Source organism: Miscanthus floridulus, chromosome 13, assembly GCF_019320115.1.
Source record: "Miscanthus floridulus cultivar M001 chromosome 13, ASM1932011v1, whole genome shotgun sequence".
NCBI classification, from domain to species: domain Eukaryota; kingdom Viridiplantae; phylum Streptophyta; class Magnoliopsida; order Poales; family Poaceae; genus Miscanthus; species Miscanthus floridulus.
The window spans coordinates 32351137-32373470 of record NC_089592.1 but is presented as its reverse complement, the minus strand read 5'-3'; the positions used below and the strand labels follow the sequence as shown (position 1 = coordinate 32373470).

At 44.0% G+C, this 22334-nt stretch overlaps 1 pseudogene; it reads left to right on the top strand.

Annotated features, from left to right (window-relative positions):
• The window catches only part of LOC136499695 (achilleol B synthase-like), a 74314-nt pseudogene that overhangs the window by 33661 nt on the left and 18319 nt on the right, over positions 1-22334 (top strand).

Below are 22334 nucleotides of genomic sequence, written 5' to 3'. Positions count from 1 at the left end.
GCGGCCCGGAAAACTCACAGAATAACTGGATACTTGATGATGTTCAATTAAGATGTTCTATGATGGTATACGATACACTTGACCTTGATATCTGTTCATATGGGATTAAATGGGAGCTTAAGCATAATTTGATATTACCTGAGAATAAAAGTTTGACTTACTAAAAATGCTAACTATAGTACACCAGTGTCAACCTTTTGAGCTTCATAACCCCATGTTAGCTTGTTAAGTACGGGATGTACTTACACTTGTTTATTTTCTTTATTTGGATAAAAATCCCGGATGGGTAACAGATGACAACGGGTATGAGGAATTTCCTGAGGATTTTTAGGCTTGTGGTCAACCAGTTGACCTTCCCTGTGATGGTGTTCCACGAGAGTGTTATCCTTTACTATTCTGCTATGTTGTGTAAGACTACTTAATGTTATTATTTGTGATGTAAGAGACACCGTGATGATACTTTATATGATTTGTCGACTTGTGTGTGTGACTGATTCCTGGGCACACATGAGTATTGTGCATTCAATTTTATCCTTAAAATTGGGTGTGACAAGTCCACCATATTTTGTTGATCATTTTGGTCATAAAAACATGTCCACCTTATCTTAATTGTATATATAAAAGAAACCAGAATTTATATTGTCTTGTGTAGTATTTTTAGCAGCAACAATGAAAGTCTACCCAAAATTTAAATGTCTGGCTCATTCTACTTGCCATGTTTTCCTTTTTCTGCATCTAGGTGGATCTTATATATCCAAGGAAAATGGCACAAAATCTTGTATGAACTTGCCTTAATAAGGTTATAGAGCCAATACTGAATTGGTGGCCAGTAAATAAGTTAAGTGATATAGCATTGAAAAACACCATGGAACATATCCACTATGAAGATGAAACTAGCAAATACATATGTATATGTCCGATAAACAAGGTAATATGCATAAATTCTCAAGAGTGAATTTTTTGTTTGTTAAAAAATGGAGGTCTAGCTTGGTTTTCTACTATGTGAGCAAAGTTTGGCTTTCTTAGCTAATGTTGGCAAAGGAAAACATTTTGTGTAGACCTAGGCATATCTAAATTGAATAGATTTAAGTAATAGTATATATCATGATACTCTTTAAGGCAGAGCCCATAGCTTGGCACAATTCACCTATTTGAATTTTGTCCTACAAACTTGTATATTGATGCAATGATTCTTGAAGTTTCGTAGGGGTATTTGAAATTGATTCATAATGGATAAAAAAGTAATAATTGACTAGCTTAGTAGATAAATGTGCTGAATCCTAAATTGGACTTGTTTCTTGAAGAACCAAATGTATGGATTCATGAATTGTTGTAACAAAACTAACTTATCTTTTCTTACGTATAAGTTAAACAATTTTGAAATGATATTGTACTAATAAATATGTACTTGTCAACTTTTTTGCTAGTAGACACTAGATATGATTTGTTGTTGGGCAGAAAATCCAAATTCAGATGCATTCAAACAACATCTTCCAAGGATATATGATATGCTATGGCTTGTTGAAGATGGAATGAAGGCACATGTATTCTCTTGCATGCCTTGTGTAGTGTTTTACCACTATCCTTTTTTCATTGTTGTCAATGGCTTATAATTGTTATTGCAAAGCTTTGATGACAGATATTGTAGATTCTGGTTAATTTGTTTACTATGAGCAAGTGTACAAAAGAAATTAGCATGATAAGATATTACTATTCACAAGTTTCACTACCGGAGATGGCTTCTTTGCCAAGTGTCCCAGACTTTGCCGAGTGCTTTTTATCTGACACTCGGTAAAGAGGCTGCTTGCTGAGTGCCAGAGAGAAAGCACTCGGCAAACAATTGGCACTCGGCAAAGAGGTGGTTTGCCGAGTGCCGAGCACTCGGCAAACAATAACACTCGGTAAAGAGGTGGTTTGCCAAGTGCTCGGCACTCGACAAACCAGAACACTCGGCAAAGGGATGCCTCCATTAACGGCCAACAGCCGCCGTTAATCCTTTGCCGAGTGTCTTCTCCTGACACTCGGCAAAGAGGCTCCTTTGCCGAGTGCCATTTTTTGACACTCGACAAACCATATTTTTTTCACTTTTTTTGACACTCGGCGAACGAAGTCCAAAAATTATGAAACTTGTCAAGATGTCAAGATATCATATGTGGAGGCTGTGATAAAAATTTGAGAAGGTTTTACGCAAGTTGTCATGTACAATGCTTGCAAACCGAAGAATCTCCGAAGAAGTTTCATGATTTCGTGAAGAGGCCAACGAGGTGGTAAGCATCGTACATGACAAACTTGCGCGAAACCTCCTCAATTTTTTATCATAGCCTCCACATATGATATCTTGACAAGTTTCATGATTTTCGGACTTCGTTTGCTTTTTATAGAATTTAAAAACAACTCGACTACAAGTTCATGGTCATGTTTCATGAACAAGATGTTCGAAATTGATGGTCTATTCCTGGATACGGCCTCACATTATACTAAATAACATGAATATCATTTTTCCATTCATTTTTTTCATTATTCGAATGACTAGCAGTTATATTTTAAATTATCCAAGAAATAAATTAAATAAATTAAAGAAATATAGAAAAAGTCCGAGAAATGTGCCACATTGGAACATGGATTGTACCAGGTATTGTATGAGGACTGCAGAAAAAGTTTGGAGGTCAAAAGTGAAAAAATATGGTTTGCCGAGTGTCAAAAAATGACACTCGGCAAAGGAGCCTCTTTGCCGAGTGTCAGGATGGCTGGCACTCGGTAAAGATTTTTTAAAATTTTTTAAAAAACCCTTTTTGCCGAGTGCTAGGCCAGGTGGCACTCGACAAAGAATTACAAAAAATTAAAAAAAAGCTTTGCTGAGTGCCAGATCGGGGGCACTCAGCAAAGGGGGGATTTAACCTCGCCGCCGGAGGAGGAGAAAGAGAGGAGGTGGAGGGGAGGAGGAGAGGAGGAAGAAGGAGGGAGAAGGAGGAAGAGAAGGAGGCCGCCAAAGCAATGGCGCCTTCGCCCTCACGCGCTCCTGCAGTGGCACAGCAGCAACGCCACCGGGGTGCGGCGTGGCCCCACAGTAGCGGCGACCCGCATTTGGCCATCTTGGTCGCCATTCTATAGTGGTGAGCCCCTATGCCGTCTTCGCCTGATGGATGTGGATGCATGAATAGATTAAGATGTCCTGGTTAGGGTGCCTTCATGGACGCTGGTTATGGTGCATAGTTGCAAATCTAAGGTTTAGCATGGATGGATTGTGGATGCATGGATTGATGTTTGTCATAAATTAATATAGCTTATGGAATATATTAGTAATGGGATATAGATCCTGAATTTGTAATCCCTAATCCTTGCTTATCCTAATTACGTTGCTAGGTGTTCCTTACATAATCTTGTACATGTCGGCCATCGTGCCGTTCATATATATATGTGCATGTCGGCCATCGTGCCATTGGTTTTCTTGTAGGTTTTGGAAACCTCACCATGCAGGGAGGTGCTGCTAAAATTTTGTATTGACAGTTTTATGTTTCTTTTTTTTTGCAGAGAAGAGCCCGTCGGAGCGGAGCCGGAGTACCTCAGTGACCCCGATCGCCTTCCTCGCCACTGCGGGTCTGCCTGCATCGCGTTGCCTCACCACTACATCGACCCGCCATGGCCCCGCTAGCCTGACTCCGCCGCCACCCTAGGTATAACCCCTCTTTCCGTATCATGGTCGTACATCACGTAACCCAGTTAGGAGTCTCCCATTCGAAAGAGATACGGTTGGAAATATGCAGATATTTCCATATCTAAAACTGTATATGTTTCAAATTGTCCACGTTTTTGGATAGCCCGTGGATGCATAGGTGGGGTTAGTTTCCATGGTCTGCTCCAATCCGAGACAGAGTTTCAGCATCATCTCCCTTTTGTTCTCCGGATACACACTCTCCCTAGCAGGACATGTATTTGGAGAACAACGGGGAGGTGCTACCGAAATTCTATCTCAGATAGGAGTAGAGCATGGAAACTAACCTCATCTATGGATCCACGCATGGGATTATGACCTATCCTCACCTATTAGATAGTAGGAATGTCGTGTTGATGCAATTGATGTTTATATTACTCGCCGCTATATATGCTAGAGGATGGAGGACCGTGAGTGGATATACATGGGCTGCGCAAGTCAGGGTCAGGTCACCAATGAATGGATCGACAAAGACCAATGCTTTCTTGGAATGGGCATTTGGCGTGGCTGCTAAAGGAGCGAGTAAAATTTGTTGTCCTTGTAGCAAATGTGCAAACAGGAAAAGACAAAAGAAGGTCATGGGGGAACATCTTTGGAAGAATGGATTTACGACAGACTATACCCGGTGGGTCTACCATGGTGAAGTTGTATGAGAGAGGAGGTGGTGAGACCATGCGTCGAGGATTATGATGCTGATGCCGGGGTAGCAGACATGTTAAATGACTATCACGAGGCACAGTTCGCTGAAGGACATATGGAGGAGGAGCTAGAGGCAACCGCAAAGGTGTTCTACGACATGTTTGCCATGACACAGAAACCCCTTCATGGCCTGACAAAGGTTTCTCAACTGCATGCCATTGGACGCATAATGGCGTTAAAGTCCCAATATAGCTTGAGTTGAGACGCCTTCGATGGTATGTTGACAGTTATTGGCAGCCTACTTCTGGAGGGTCACCTTCTACCAAAGAGCATGCACGAGTCGTAGAAACTCCTTTGTGCACTTAAGATTCCGTATGAGCGAATACATGCTTGCCCGAAGGGGTGCGTCCTATTTAGGAAAGAATACGTGGAAGTAAAGTACTATCCAAAGTGTAAATCCTCTAGGTTCCTAGATGTAGATTCTGGTGATGGCCAGAAGAGATAGCTTGACAATCCTGTGACAATCCTATGACACCTTCCATTCATACCGAGGATCCAATGGCTATACATGACTGAGGAATCCACAAAACAGATGACATGGCACAAAAATGGCAAACGATACAATCCTGACAGGATGGTACATGCATCCGATGGTGAAGCATGGACACACTTTGATGGCATTCATCATGAGAAAGCTAAAGAGGCTCATAATGTACGCATTGCGCTGGCAACAGATGGGTTCAATCCTTATGGAATGATGGCGGCCCCATACACATGTTGGCCCATGTTTGTTATCCCCCTCAATCTCCCCCCGATGTATGCTTTCAATGACAGAACATATTCTTGTCATTGATAATTCTTGGACACCCAGGGAATAATATGGGTGTGTTCATGGAGCCTATGATTGATGAATTGGTCTGTGCTTGGGAGGAAGGGGTATGGACATATGACTGAGCTACAAAGAAAAACTTCAAAATGCATGTTTGGTACCACTACTCCCTGCATGACTTCCTGGCGTATGGGATATTCTACGCCTGGTGTGTTCACGGGAAGTTCCCATGCCCAGTATGCAAGGAAGGTCTGAGGTTCATTTGGTTGCAAAAGGGTGGCAAGTATTCATCGTTCGACAAACATCGACAATTCCTCCCTCTTGACCATGCATTCAGACGAGACATCAAGAACTTTACGAAAGGTGTCATAGTGACAGACCCTACACCACCGATAATGACTGGTGCCGCGGTTCGTGAACAGATAGATGGTCTGATGGTCAATCTAGAAGGTGGTTTTGTGGGATATGGAGAGCAACATATGTGGACTCATAAGTTGGGCTTGACTCGGCTCCCCTATTTTGATGACCTTCTCCTTCCACACAACATTGATGTAATGCACATTAAAAAGAATATCGCCGAGACACTTTGGGCAACAATCATGAACATTCCTGACAAGTCAAAGGACAACATTAAGGCTAGAGTGGATCTGGCAACGTTATGCGATAGACCAAACCAACATATGAAGCCTCCTAGTCACGGCAAGACATGGAGAAGGCCTAAGGCCGATTTTGTCTTGAGCAAGCCCCAAAGGAGGGAGTACTAGAATGGATCCAGACGCTAATGTTCCCTGATGGGTATGCAGCTAATCTGAGGAGGAGAGTGAACTTATCTACTATGCGAGTCTTAGGGATGAAGAGTCATGACTACCACATATGGATTGAGCGGCTTCTTCTGGTGATGGTTCGAGGCTATGTCCCTGAGCATGTCTGGCTAGTGCTGGTAGAGTTGAGCTATTTCTTTCGCCAGCTTTGTGCCAAGGAGTTATCTCGGACCGTGATTGCTGACTTGGAAAGAATGACACCTGTGTTGCTCTATAAGTTGGAGAAGATCTTTGCACCCAGCTTCTTCAATCTGATGTAGCATTTGATTTTGCACCTCCCGTATGAGGCATGAATGGGGGGGCCCATGCATGGCCATTGGTGCTATCCAATTGAGAGATGTCTAAAGGTTCTTCGAAAGAAATGTAGAAATAAATGCAAAATCGAGGCTTCCATTGCACAGGCATACATTCTGGAGAAGGTGGCGAACTTCACAACAACATACTATGGTGACAACCTCCCTAGCATGCATAATCCACCCCCACGTTACAATGCTGTCAAAAATGAATCGAGCCTCAGCCTTTTCTGAGGGCAACTCAGAAGCGCAAGTGCATCGACCCCCAAGACCTTGAATCATGAAGAGTGGTGCCATAGCATGCTATACGTGTTGACCAACCTTAACGAAGTGGCGCCGTACATGCAGTAAGTTCTCAATGAACTTGTGAAATACGCCGTCACTATTCTACATCCAACCCCCTTGTTTCTCGTTGGTACAGGGAATTTCTTCATGAATTCTGGCATCAATCAAGGGATCCTACCCCGCAGAAGGTAGATACCCTTGTTAGACAGGGTGCGGGAAATGGAATGCCCGATTTCATTTCTTGGTTCAAACCGAAGGTACCGTCTAATTTAGCTCATACTTAGTTTGACATTCCAAGTTACTCGTACGTGCGAATAATATAACGATGTATCCTGCTTGAGCTTGCAGGGCCAGAGGGATGCGTCTATGCATGCCGAGTTGAGATAGGTCGCCGATGGCTTTGCCTATAGGGTCAGGTCGTTTTTCGGTTATGACGTGAATGGATATCACTTTCGCACAACAAGCTACGAGCAGAGTTGGCCCAATCGAAGAACCACAAGTTTTGGAGTTTTAACGCCCGACGTTGATGAGGTCGAGTATAATGGAAGAATTGAAGAAATATATGAACTCAAGTTTCATGGTTCCAAACCTTTTAATCCCATCATATTCAAATGCCATTGGTTTGATCCTGAAGTAACGAGACGGACATATTCTAATCTTGGGCTAGTTGAAATTCGATAGGATTCCGTCTTACCAGGAGACGATATCTATATTGTGGCCCAATAGGCCATGCAAGTTTATTATCTCCCATATGCGTGTCAAACCAAAAGTCATCTTAAGGGTTGGGATATTGTGCATAGGGTGTCGCCACACGGTAAAGTGCCTGTCCCAAACGATGAAGATTACAACTTAGACCCAAACACATGTGACGGAGAGTTCTTTCAAGAAGAGGGACTAGAAGGGAGGTTTGAGATAGACTTAACCGAAGCGATCGGAATGGAAGTAGACAATGAAACGGTTATTGAAGAGGACGCTAGAGATGAGGTGCAAAATGTGAAGGACTTACAAATGCTTGAGCGATTACATTTAGACAATGACAATGGCAACATTGCTCATTCGGATAGTGTTGATTATTTCGACATGATTGATAGTGATGATGAGACTTATGATCTAGCTAATCCCGATCATGAAGATTATTTCTAATACATGTAATACTATGTTATTTTGTAATTATGTTTTGTTTATTTTGCATCTCTTTCTAAGTACTTCTTATTTATCTGTGCATATTGGTTTACTCTTTTTAATTGCAAGTGATTGAACAAAGATGGTGGGCGGTGGGATGAGGAAGCTAGGTGATGATACTTGTGGTTGTTAATGGTACTTCTATTTGCAATTGTGGTTTTAGATGATGGAACACTTGGATTACTTATGAACTTATTTGTGATATATTGTGAGACATGTGACGTTTGTGATATATATGTGGTGTTGGTGATATATATGTTCTGTTGATGATATATATGTGATGTTGGTGATGTTTGTTATATATATCTTTTGTTTATTTGGATGGAATGTAAAAAACAAATAAAAAAGGCTGTTTTCAGTCACTTTGCCGAGTGCAATGGCCATGACACTCGACAAAGTGATGACCTGAGAACATGCCTGGGAACATGCTTTGCCGAGTGCACATGCCATTGCACTCGGCAAACATCATAGATTTGCCGAGTGCCATGGGCCAGACACTCGACAAAGGTCGCCTGTTTGCCGAGTGTCTTGACGGTGGCACTCGGCACAGTGGCCACCTTTGCCGAGTGTCTGAGTCAATGGCGCTCGGAAAAGAGGCAACCTTTACCGAGTGCTTGACCTTGACACCCGGCAAAGCCGCCATCATGGTGGCGCTCGTAGTCACGGTGGCGCTCGCCGTCACGACAACTTTTCTTTGCCGAGTGTTAGAATAGCACTGGGCAAAGGCTTTGTCGAGTGCCCGATAAAGTGCACTCGGCAAAGAGGTCTTTGCCAATAAACTGTTTACCGAGCGCCCTTTGCCGAGTGTACCACTCAGCAAAGGCTTTGCCGAGTGTATATCGGCCTTTGCCGAGTGCCTGAGGCACTCAGCAAAGAAGCTAAATCCAGTAGTGTTTAGAGATTAATTTCTGAAAAGGAAATTATTTTATTAATGTTTTCAAACGTAATTTGGCAATTAATTAAATTGTTTAAATTTTATTAATTTCTGCATTTTCTAGAGAGTAGCTAAAATGAAAATATTTTCTTTTTCATTTAGGGAAAAATGGTTCTGTAGCATCGAAAGATTGTGACTTCTATAAAATACCATTGAAAGATTTTTGGTCCCGTGAAATACCAATGAAAGTTGCCACCATGAACTGAAATTAACATTTTGTTAGTTTTTACACATAGAAACGTTAATGTGACCTAAACTACAGACATGAAATGACCATTTACCCTTGCATTATCCTATCTCTTTCATTCAAGATAGGGACGCACGCACGGGGAGTCTGCGCTCGATTTTGCGTTCCGCCTATTGCTGGGAGCGCCGCCCCTACATGCCACGCGGGCACCAAGCGCCAGCGCCACCTTAGTCAGCTGTCGTGGTTTACTCCCCACACGGAGGCCGTGCCAGCTACACTGGCTACCACGGGCTGCACCCAGCATGGTGGCCATGCTGCCCCGCTGGTCGCCGCGGGCTGCTCCACACTGCAACCATCAGCCGTCGCGGGCTGCTCCCCACGCGGAGGTCACGCTGCCTCTGCCGGCCACCGTGGACCGCTTTGTGCGTTGTCACACCCAATTTTAAGGATAAAATTGACTGCACAAACTCGTGTGTGCCCAGGAATCAGTCACACACACAAGCTGACAAATTACATAAAGTATCATCATGGTGTCTCTTACATCAGATCCATAATATAACTTAGTCTTACATCACACATCGGAATATAAAAAGATAACTCTCTTGTGGGACTTTATCATAGGGAAGGTCAACTGGTTGACCGCAAGCCTAATAATCCTCAGGAAATTCCTCATACCCGTTGTCATCTGTTACCCATCCGGGATTTTTACCCAAATATAGAAATAAACAAGTGTAAGTACTTCCCGTACTTAACAAGATAACATGGGGTTATGTAGCTCAAAAAGGACGACACTGGTTTACTGTAGTTAGCACTTTTAGTAAGTCAGGATTTTATTACCAATTATTATCAAGTTATGCTTAATCTCCCATTTAACCCACATAATCAGATATTAGAATTATTTGCATCATATTATCATCGTAAACCATCATTTATGAACCACAATGAGTATCCAATTATTCTGTGAGTTTTCCGGGCCGCTCGTGACCGTGAGCACGACTGTTATAACAGTTTGTAATCCTCTGCAGAGGTGGTGCACATTCACCGCGAGTCATGATTCCCATATGCTCGGGTTAATTACTCCCATGTCACTGCCAAGGTGAGCGGGCAGGGTACACTATGAAGCCATTTCATAGATTTCTCTAACTAGTTAGGGCCGCTAGGTTTCCTCGGCAGGCAGATGTAGGAACCCCCCTTTCCTATGGCACATATCCATCACGGCTATACACATAGGAACAGAGGCAGCCCTATACCCAACGTGGCAAGCCCCTCTTGCGCCATAAAGGTAACCTCTAACAAGCTAGAAAAGGTCCTATTACTGAGCTAAAGTCAGAGCCATATGACTCTGACGGTTGCACTGTCAGTCCCAGCTTTTGCCGACAGATAAGTTCTTATGGAGGGCCAGGAGCAACATGATCAAAAGTCATTTGCACCTTCGCCCTATGGATCAGTTGTTACAAATCACGTTATACTTTCAGTTCCATAAAACCATTAACCATCGTGTAGATCATGTTCAGTTAGAGCACTAGCAATCTACCCATATGCAAATAACCCATAGGAGTCAAGGGAACAAGTCATCAAATGACTAGAGTGTCCTTATGGTTATCAAAGTTGGACACATGCACATGAGTAAATGATTAAAGTGAATAGGACATCAAGGTAGGCCCATGCTATACTTGCCTTGGTTCACAAACTCTTGCTGGTCCTACTGGTCGTCGAAGAACTCTTGATCTCCAACGTTCTCCTCACCGTCTGAACGCGACAAACACGACAACATACAACATTCCACAGGCCTTCATACAATGCAAACAATCCTATAGTTAGAACAGTACACCAACAGTATAGAAAACAAGATAAAATGTTTATGAAAATAATCTATGTCTCGCTACGATCACGTCAACGCGAAGTTCATGAAAAACGGAGCTAAAACGCGAAAGTTATGATTTAAACGAGATTTCCTATAGCAATTTATTTAACTAAAGCTAACCTCAACATTTAAAAGTTGCAAACATGATTAACAGTAGTACTAACACGTAGATTATGAAATTACGAAACTAACGCAATTTGAACGGGTCGATTCAGAGCTAAAACGGCGATTTTATAAGCAAAACAGTACAAATGGCATTTCTGTAAATACTGAAAACGTACTTTGGACTAAAACAGTTTAGTTTACGTTTTCAAAAAGGGGAAAGCGTACTCAGGGAAATGCGCTAAGGATGGCGGGTTCTATTAAGCGAAAACAGGGGGGCTCTTTAGCAAATCCACCCGCGAAGGGGTATCGGCCTCTGGTGGCCGTTGGATTTGAAATGAACGGCTCAGATTAGATCAGTGAGGGGGAGAGAGGAGGAGCCGGCCAGGAACAGTAGTTCCGGCGGCGGCGCAGCCATGGCCGGTGGCAAGGACTCGCCGGAGCGCGCGGTTCAGGGGCTAGGGGCCACGGTTCGGAGAACCGAGGTCACCGGGGAGTTGCGGAGGTACTCGCGAACTCAACCAGGCCGAGAACGAGGCCGGTGGACGCGGTTGGCGCAGTGGCCGCCATGGCCGGCGAGCAAGAGCTCACGGGCGCCCGCGAATAGGGCTCTAGAAGCCACAAAACTCAAAGTAAATGGCATGGGAGGAGAGAGGGGAGTACGGCGAGGCTCACCACGGCGAAAATCAGAGTGGACGTGGCTCGGGGACAGTGGTTCACGCGGAGGGCGGATGGCAGAACCGGTGAACTCGGCGCGGCGGTTGCTGGGGCTTCCTCGGTGCTCGGCGAATGCGAAAATGGAGCGGGGAGCAACAGAGGAACGCGTGGGGGGTTTGGCTCCTTTAAATCGAGGCCGAGGAGCGAAGAGGGGCGCTCCCACGATGCGCAACATGGGCGCGGAGTAGTTGCGGCTGACCGGTGCAGGTGCGGGACACGCAGGAGGAAGGGGGCGGCACTGACAAGTGGGCGCAAGCTATCAGCGCAGAGAGAGAAGGAGGGCGCGGCGACAGTTTCCTGCCCGAGCTGGGTCGGCGCGCTTGCTGGGCCGCGCAGGCCATCACGGTGCGCAAAGGAGAAAAGCCACGCGGCTGGGCTGGAGGGCTGGGCCAGCAGGCCAAATGAGAGAGGGGAGGGAGTGAGAAGGATTTTTTTTCTTTTTTAATAGATTTCCAAAAGCATTTTCAACTTGATTTTGAATTCATTTGAACTTTGAATCAAGACCAATCATTACAAGGATGAAAGTGCGGCAGCATGTATGCATAAAAAGGTTACTAACCTTATATTTGATTTTAGTTTCCCAAAAATATTAATTTCCTATATTTGAATGCACACATACTAACATAAATAAATCAAATTTTTCTTATTTCAAAACATTGAAATTTTGGGTGTTACAATTCTACCCCCCTTAAAATGAATCTCGTCCTCGAGATTCGGGTGATTGCTTACTCAAATAGTTAGGGATAAGACTTTCTCAGATCCTATTCTCTTTCCCAAGTAGCTTCATCCTCTGTATACCGATTCCACTACACCTTGCTCATCTTTATAGTTCGGCTTCTTGTAACTCTTTCGGCAGTTTCCAAGATCTTTATTGGATACTCTTCATATGTAAGATCTTTCTTAACAGCAAGTTCTTCCAAAGGAATTTGCTCTTCTGGTACCCTCAAACACTTTTTCAATTGAGAAACATGAAACACATGATGCACGCCTGACAAACTTTCAGGTAGTTCCAATTGATAGGCTACTTCTCCACGTCTCTCTAGGATCTTAAAAGGTCCAATATACCTTGGTGCTAACTTTCCCTTCATATTGAATCTTTTCACACTTCTCATTGGTGACACCTTCAAGTACACATAATCACCAACTTCGAAAGTCAGCTCTCTTCTACGAGTATCAACGTAACTCTTCTATCGGGACTGAGCCACTCTTAAGTTAGCTCTAATCATTCTCACTTGTTCTTCCGCGTCTCTAAGGACATCGGGTCCAAACACTTGAGTTTCACCAGTCTGATTCCAGAACAAAGGCGTTCTACATTTACGTCCATACAGCGCCTTGAAAGGTGCCATCTTAAGACTCTTCTGATAACTGTTGTTATACGAGAACTCTGTATATGACAGACTCTTATCCCAACTATTACCATACTGTAGTGCACAAGCTCTCAACATATCTTCCAAAATCTGATTGATCCTTTCAGTCTGTCCATCAGTTTGTGGGTGGTAAGCACAACTGAAATTCAACTTTGTCCCCAAAGATCTGTGCACTTTATGCCAGAATTGTGATGTAAACTGAGTGCCTCTATCCGACACAATCTTCTTGGGAACACCATGTAAACACACTATTCTTTCCATGTACAACTCTGCTAACCTTGCACCCGTATAGGTAGTCTTGACTGGTAAAAAGTGAGCGACCTTACTGAGTCGATCCACTATTACCCATATTGAATCATAACCTCTTTGAGTGTGGGGCAAACCTACGATAAAATCCATACCAACTTCTTCCCATTTCCATTTAGGAATCTTCATTGGTTGTAGCAACCCTGCAGGTCTTTGATACTCAGCTTTCACTCTTTGACAAGTGTCACACAAAGCCATATACTTTGCCACATCTCTCTTCAAACCATACCACCAATACTTCTCCTTGAGATCCAAATACATCTTTGTACTTCTAGGATGTATGGAATAGGCAGACTCATGGGCCTCTTGCAGAATTGCATCACGAATAGTCTTCACTTCAGGTACACATATCCTTTTCCCGAACCAAAGAGTACCATTCTCATCCATTCTGAATCCTGGTGCCTTTCCAAGCACTACATTCTCCGCTATCTCTTTTAGTTTTTCATCCTCCAATTGACCTTTGCGTATCTCTTGCTCCAATGTAGGCTCTATCACCAATTCCATTGCATTAGTGACAAAACTCAAGTTGAGATGCTCCATTTCAGCACACAACTCTGCTGACATAAATGTCATCCCAAGTCCATTAGCATAACTCTTCCTACTAAGTGCATCAGCCATGACATTTGCCTTTCCCGGATGATAATGCACTTCCAAGTCATAGTCTTTGATTAATTCTAACCAACGACGTTGTCTCAGATTTAGATCTGATTGGGTAAAGATATACTTCAAACTCTTGTGATCTGTATAGATATCATTCTTATGCCCAATTAGATAATGTCTCTAGATTTTCAAAGCATGAACCACAGTTGTCAATTCCATGTCATGAGTAGGGTAATTCAACTCATGCTTCCTCAGTTGTCTAGATGCATATGCCACCACTCTTTCTTCTTACATAAGCACACATCCAAGACCCACACAGGATGTATCACAATAGATAGAGAAGTTCTTCCTTAAGTCGGGCAAAATCAATACTGGAGCTGTAGTCAATCTCTTCTTTAGCTCATCAAAGTTTGCCTAGCATTTACCCGACCATACATACTTGGCATTCTTTTCCAACAGAGCTGTCATAGGCTTAGCAAGTTTGGAAAAACCTTCAATGAACCTCCTGTAGTATCCAGCCAATCCCAAAAAGCTATGAATCTCACTTACATTGGTTGGTGGTTTCCAATTCAACACATCTTGTACCTTGCCTGGATCCACTGCTATTCCACCATTGGAGACAACATGACCTAGAAAAGATACTTCCTTCAACCAAAACTCACACTTGCTCCGCTTAGCGTACAACTTATGTTCTCTAAGCTTTTGCAAGACCAACCTTATATGTTCAGCATGTTCTTCTTCAGTCTTGGAGAATATTAGTATGTCATCTATGAATACCACCACAAATTTATCCAGAAACTCCATGAACACCTTATTCATCAGATACATAAAGTATGCAGGTGCATTGGTCAATCCAAAAGATATAATTGTATACTCATACAAGCCATACCGTGTAGTGAATGCTGTCTTAGGAATGTCCGAGTTTTGAATCTTAAGTTGATGGTATCCTGAGCGAAGATCAATCTTGGAGAACACATAGGCTGCTCTCAACTGATCAAACATGTCATCAATCCTAGGCAAAGGGTATTTATTCTTGATTGTAACCTCATTAAGTGAATGGTAATCCACACACATCCGTTGACTACCATCCTTCTTATCCACAAAAATCATAGGTGCCCCCCATGGGGAAGATCTGGGGCGTATGAAACCTTTTTCTTGCAATTCTTTTAGTTGTTTCTTAAGCTCTTCTAATTCATTAACCCCCATTATATATGGATGTTTAGCTATTGGTGTAGTTCTAGGTAATAATTCAATAATGAATTCAATGTCTCGCTCAGGTGGCATACCTGGCAAGTCATCGGGGAAGACATCTGGGAACTCCTCCACAACACGATCTTATTTATTGGCTTCACCATCTAGCTGGTTCACTATGGCTGTAGGCGGAGCTTGCACTACCACTTCTACACAGATTCTATCTCCATTGAGTGATATCACAACCACAGATTTCTCCTGACACTAAATCACTGTCCGGTGTTGTTTCATCCAATCCATTCCCAGAATAAGATCAATTCCCGCTGTTCTCAACATAATTGGCTTCACTTTGAAGTCTACCCCCTTAAGGAAATGCAAGTTGAGGGACTCCAATATGAAGCGGGCATACTACTTCCTAGTGAATTTACTAGTATGGGGTTTTTCATGGCACACAAAGGTATGCTATGCATTCTAACAAAAGCTTGGGAAATAAAAGAATGCGAAGCACCAGAATCAAAAAGTACTATAGCAGAGATAGAGTTGACGCTGAACGTACCCAACATGACCTCAGGCATCTCCTAAGCTGCATTAGATGACACATAATTCACCTTTGCAGTGTGAGGTGGTCGGGCGTTGAACTTCTGATTGCTAGTCTGGTTCTGAGGTGCTTGTTGGTTCTACTTCTTTGGACACTGATGAGCATAGTGACCAACTTCTCCACAGCGGTAGCATGTATTGGGGTTATTGGGTGCACCACTCTTCACAGGAGCATTGTTGGATGGTCCCTGGCGTGTTGCCGGATTGCTAGTCTATTGCGGGGGACGCTGATTACCATACTGTTGCTGGTACTGAGGGCTTTGCTGGAACTGATTACATTGAGGATTCTGACCATGGTTTCCCTGGTTAGATGGTCCTTGATTCCTTTGTTGAAAACCCTACTGTGGATATGTACGCGGGCGGGTGTTACTTCCAAAAGCTTGCCCTTGAAGCCTCCTCTTCTTGGCTTCCATCTCTTTGCGCTTATCGTCAATCACAATAGCGCGGTTCACCAAATACTGAAAGTTAGGGTAGGTGTTGGACATCAGCTGAAGCTGCAGCCCATCATAGAGTCTCTTGAGGAAACGGCGTTGCTTCTCCTTATCCTCAGCTACATCATTTGGAGCATAGCGTGACAGTTGAGCAAACTTGTCACGATACTCCGCCACAGTCATGGATCCTTACTTAAGGGATCTGAATTCCTCTTGCTTCAATTCCACCAGTCCATCAGGGATATGATATGACCGGAAGTTATCCTTGAATTCCTGCCAGGTGATAGCAGGAGCGTTGTTGGGACGTCCATACTGGAAAGAATCCCACCAATCCTGAGCTGCTCCCTGGAGTTGACCAGAAGCATACAACACCTTCTCAAGATCGTTGCATTATGCTATGTTAAGTTGCTTCTCTACAGCACGCAACCAATCATCTGCCTCCATAGGATCTGAGGTATGAGTGAACACCGGTGGACGACCCTTCATAAACTCTCCATGCTTATCTCTGACCTGAACAGGCGGTGGTCCTCTTGCAGGTTCATTATCCAAGCGCTGCATCATAGCTTGCATCAACTGCGCTTGCATTCCTATTAATTGTTCCATGGTCACAGGTGGCGGTGGTGGTGGATTTATGAGAGCATCACGGCCACGACCACGGCCTCTGCCTCTTCCTCCTCTTGCGGCCATCTGCTTTCCAACAAATGCGCAAAATTTAGAGATTTTCCAAATTATAGAGAGCTTTCAAAAGATAAGAAACAATGCTGAGAATTTTCTGGACAAGATTCAAATTCAACAGTTCAGTAAATATGTTATAACTCGAGTTTCAGAGATCCAACAGAGGTGTACCAAGAACGGTTGGAAAGCTTAGGAGATCAGCTACAACTTTTATTTAGATCACTTTTACATATTCTGACATACACAGGGTTAAAAATAGAGCTAAACCGAATCTGTTCTGGGTTCCAGTCTGCGCAGAAACATCAAATTGTGACAGCAAGATCTCACAAACCTGAACAGCTATTGACGTGATTCCAGAGACATTTGAAAGATACAGAAGTCTAGTTATCTCCACAAAAATTTCAGAATTTTTGACAGTCCAGATTTCAAGATACAACATAGAGATCACAGGCTGCTCCAGAAAACAGCACAGCAGAGTTAAGATAAAGCAAACCATCTACATTAAGATTTAATCTAAACTTAAGGTTCCAATCTAAGGAAGTTGTGGACATGCCCACAAACTTCTAGCAAACAACCAAACTCCAAATCAACCAAGTTCACAAATTAAAACATCTAATCATCCAAGTTCACAAGACCAAACAAGACTAAATATGAAACACGAACTAACGACGTTGTAATCTTAATCAAGGCACCTAACACCTATGGGGCGGTGTTAATCATGGTGAACGACTGGCGCTTCTTCTTGTAGATCGGTGGCTGCCCAAGTTGGGCATGTAGTTCATCAACTTGCTTCTAGAGGCGTCTCTCGGCCCTCTGTGATGCACGCAGCTCTCCTTTGACTTCTTCATCCACCCCATGCATGACATGGACATGCTGCACTGTTGCTTCTAGAGTTGGGTCACTCTCTGGTGGTGCCAAGACCTGTCAAACACCCTCATGATCATTGCGAGGAAGGAACCTAAAACGATCCTCCCTCATGGCCTCAAAGCAACGACCATGGTAGTAGATGTAGGCGTCCTGCGCTGCATCTTCCATGCCATCCAAGGCATGGGCCCTCCTGGCAGTGGCACGGTGGACAGTCTCCACCTCATGTCTGTTCTTAATGTCATTCCAAGCAGTGACAACCAGCTCCACCTTCCAAAAGGTCGCCTCCAAAGGATGCTGGTACTCTGCACAATGATAGCTGATGGAGGCGTGCAGATCGGGGTAGTAGTCATCCAGCACATGGGTGAGGAGGGTGTGGTAGTAGGCCATCTCTGGGGCTGGTTTGAAGTAGTACTTGCACTTCTAGCCTATCTCCTCATCCACCACAGGGACAACTGGGGATGGCGCAGGTGTAGGTGAAGTAGCCGATGACTCCTTAGGTGTAGCTACAACAGGATAGACCAGTGCGACAGCTGGAGTAGGAGCAGGTGCAGATGTCGGGGTAGTCATCTCCTCATCGTCGAAGATGATCACAATCTCCTTCTCCGCCTGTGGAGCACGTGGGGTGAACAAGGCACGGTAGCCAGTAGTGCTGAGGCGGGCAGTCTTCGGGTTATGAGACATCTATAGATTTAAAGTGAGATAGAATTAGAATAAAAAATTTTCTATAATAGATTAAGGTATGAAAAGCATAAATGTTTTAATAAAATAACAAGAATAAGACAGTAAGCATGAAACCAGAGGAGCAAAGATGCTAAAACGACCGTTTCTAACTAGGCTTGTGTCCTATAGTCAACACGGCTCTGATACCAATTTGTCACACCCAATTTTAAGGATAAAATTGAATGCACAAAACTCGTGTGTGCCTAGGGATCAGTCACATACACAAGCTGACAAATTACAAAAAGTATCATTACGATGTCTCTTACATCAGATCCATATTATAACTTAGTCTTACATCACACATCGGAATATAAAAAGATAACTCTCTCATGGGACTTCATCACAGGGAAGGTCAACTGGTTGACCGCAAGCCTAATAATCCTCAGGAAATTCCTCATACCCGTTGTCATCTGTTACCCATCCGGGATTTTTACCCAAATATAGAAATAAACGAGTGTAAGTACTTCCCGTACTTAACAAGATAACATGGGGTTATGTAGCTCAAAAAGGATGACACTGGTTTACTGTAGTTAGCACTTTTAGTAAGTCAGGATTTTATTACCAATTATTATCAAGTTATGCTTAATCTCCCATTTAACCCACATAATCAGATATCAGAATTATTTGCATCATATTATCATCGTAAACCATCATTTATGAACCATAATGAGTATCCAATTATTCTGTGAGTTTTCCGGGCTGCTCGTGACCGTGAGCACGGCTGTTATAACAGTTTGTAACCCTCTGCAGAGGTGGTGCACATTCACCGCGAGTCATGATTCCCATATGCCCGGGTTAATTACTCCCATGTCACTGCCAAGGTGAGCGGGCAGGGTACACTATGAAGCCATTTCATAGGTTTCTCTAACAAGTTAGGGCCGCTAGGTTTCCTCGGCAAGCAGATGTAGGAACCCCCCTTTCCTATGGCACATATCCATCATGGCTATACACATAGGAACAGAGGCAGCCCTATACCCAACGTGGCAAGCCCCTCTTGCGCCATAAAGGTAACCTCTAATAAGCTAGAAAATGTCCTATTACTGAGCTAAAGTCAGAGCCATATGACTCTCACGGTTGCACTGTCAGTCCCAGCTTTTGCCGATAGATAAGTCCTTATGGAGGGCCAGGAGCAACATGATCAAAAGTCATTTGCACCTTTGCCCTATGGATCAGTTGTTACAAATCACGTTATACTTTTAGTTCCATAGAACCATTAACCATCGTGTAGATCATGTTCAGTTAGAGCACTAGCAATCTACCCATATGCAAATAACCCATAGGAGTCAAGGGAACAAGTCATCAAATGACTAGAATGTCCTTATGGTTATCAAAGTTAGACACATGCACATGAGTAAATGATTAAAGTGAATAGGACATCAAGGTAGGCCCATGCTATACTTGCCTTGGTTCACAAACTCTTGCTGGTCCTGCTGGTCATCGAAGAACTCTTGATCTCCAACGTTCTCCTCACTGTCTGAACGCGACAAACACGGCGACATACAACATTCCACAGGCATTCATGCAAAGCAAACAATCCTATAGTTAGAACAGTACACCAACAGTATAGAAAACAAGATAAAATGTTTATGAAAATAATCTACGTCTCGCTACGATCACATCAACGCGAAGTTCACGAAAAACGGAGCTAAAACGCGAAAGTTATGATTTAAACGGGATTTCCTATAGCAATTTATTTAACTAAAGCTAACCTCAACATTTAAAAGTTGCAAACATGATTAACAGTAGTACTAACACGTAGATTACGAAATTACAAAACTAACGCAATTTGAACGGGTCGATTCGGAGCTAAAACGGCGATTTTATAAGCAAAACCGTACAAATGGCATTTATGTAAATACTGAAAACGTACTTTGGACTAAAATAGTTTAGTTTACGTTTTCAAAAAGGGGAAAGCGTACTTAGGGAAATGCGCTAAGGATGGCGGGTTCTATTAAGCGAAAATAGGGGGCTCTTTAGCAAATCCACCCATGAAGGGGTATCGGCCTCTGGTGGCCATTGGATTTGAAATGAACAGCTCAGATTAGATCAGTGAGGGGGAGAGAGGAGGAGCCGGCCAGGAACAGTAGTTCTGGCGGCGGCACAGCCATGGCCGACGGCAAGGACTCGCCGGAGCACGCGGTTCAGGGGCTAGGGGCCATGGTTCGGAGAACCGAGGGCACCGAGGAGTTGCGGAGGTACTCGCGAACTCAACCAGGCAGAGAACGGGGCCGGTGGACGCGGTTGGCGCGGTGGCCGCCATGGCCGGCGAGCAAGAGCTCACGGGCGCCCACGAATAGGGCTCTAGAAGCCACGAAACTCAAAATAAACAGCATGGGAGGAGAGAGGGGAGTATGGCGAGGCTCACCACGGCGAAAATCGGAGCGGAGGCGGCTCGGTGACAGTGGTTCGCACGAAGGGCGGACGACGGAACCGGCGAACTTGGCGTGGCAGTTGCTGGGGCTTCCTCGGTGCTCGGCGAATGCGAAAATGGAGCGAGGAGCAACAGAGGAACGTGCAGGGGGTTCGGCTCCTTTAAATCGAGGTCGAGGAGCGGGGAGGGGCGCTCCCACAATGCGCGACATGGGCGCGGAGCGGTTGCGGCTGATCGGCGTGGGTGCGGGACGCGTGGGAGGAAGGGGGCGGCACTAACAAGTGGGCGCAAGCTGTCAGCACAGAGAGAGAAGGAGGGCACGGCGGCGGTTTCCTGCCCGAGCTGGGCCGGCGCGCTTGCTGGGCCGTGCAGGCCGTCGCGGTGCGCAAAGGAGAAAAGCCGCGTGGCTGGGCTAGCGGGCTAGGCCAGCAGGCCGAATGAGAGAGGGGAGGGAGTGAGAAGGATTTTTTTTCTTTTTTTTAATAGATTTCCAAAAGCATTTTCAACTAGATTTTGAATTCATTTGAACTTTGAATCAAGACCAATCATTACAAAGATGAAAGTGCGGTAGCATGTATGCATAAAAAGGTTACTAACCTTATATTTGATTTTAATTTCCCAAAAATTATTAATTTCCTATATTTGAATGCACACACACACATACTAACATAAATAAATCAAATTTTTCTTATTTCAAAACATTGAAATTTTGGGTGTTACATGTGTGCAGGCCACGCCACCTCCACCGGCTGCCGTGGGTAGCTCTATGCGTGTAAGTCACACCGCCTTGAGCCGCCATGGGCCATGCTGCCTCTGCTAGCTCCCGCCGGCTGCTCCACACACGCCATGGCTCCTTGATTACATGCTGCCCTAGCCATGACTCCTCTTCGGTGTGCATTTGGGTCATGCATTCACATTCCAGTTGGTTTGTGGGGTATTTTGGTCTCAATTAATGGCTCAGCTGCAAAAAACTGATGGAATGGTAGTTTTAGTTCCCGATGTCAACTTCTAGTGGTATTTCACGAGGTTAAAATCTTTGAGAAAATTTCGTGCGTGCCACTGAATGATTCCACAAATACCAGGAAAACCACCGAATAATTGATTTGGACATGAGTGCCATAAAAAATGCTCTTATGTTCTATGTGTGCCACTACTACAACAAACAATAGTTATCCCCAGCTTAAAAAGGCGCCTATGCCCCTCCTTCATAGATGTGCAGCAAAATTCAAATTCTACGTGTGCCACTGCATGAATAATGGCATTGCTGTTATTTTGGCTGATATAAATGCATGGATAGTAGTGGCTCACATAGACAGTAGCAGCATATCATAGAAGTGTCTTACATAAGTTCTAGGTGCGCATATTAAAGATAGCCCAAGTTCACTTATCAAGTCTTACATAACAAACATGACAGATCTCTAACAGTTCCACAGAGACAATCCAAAAGAAGATGTCATGCAAAAGAGAACACATAACAAATAGACATCTAGCTTCCTTTTGCTTCTGGTGCACAACGCTGGGCTTTTAGGAGTGGAATGATCTACTTTGCTTCTAGTGCACATCGCTGGACTATCTTGAGGAGTAGGCGCCTTCTTCTTATCCTGCACAAGCTTGGCCTTGCCCCTCTTTCCTTTAGTAGACTTC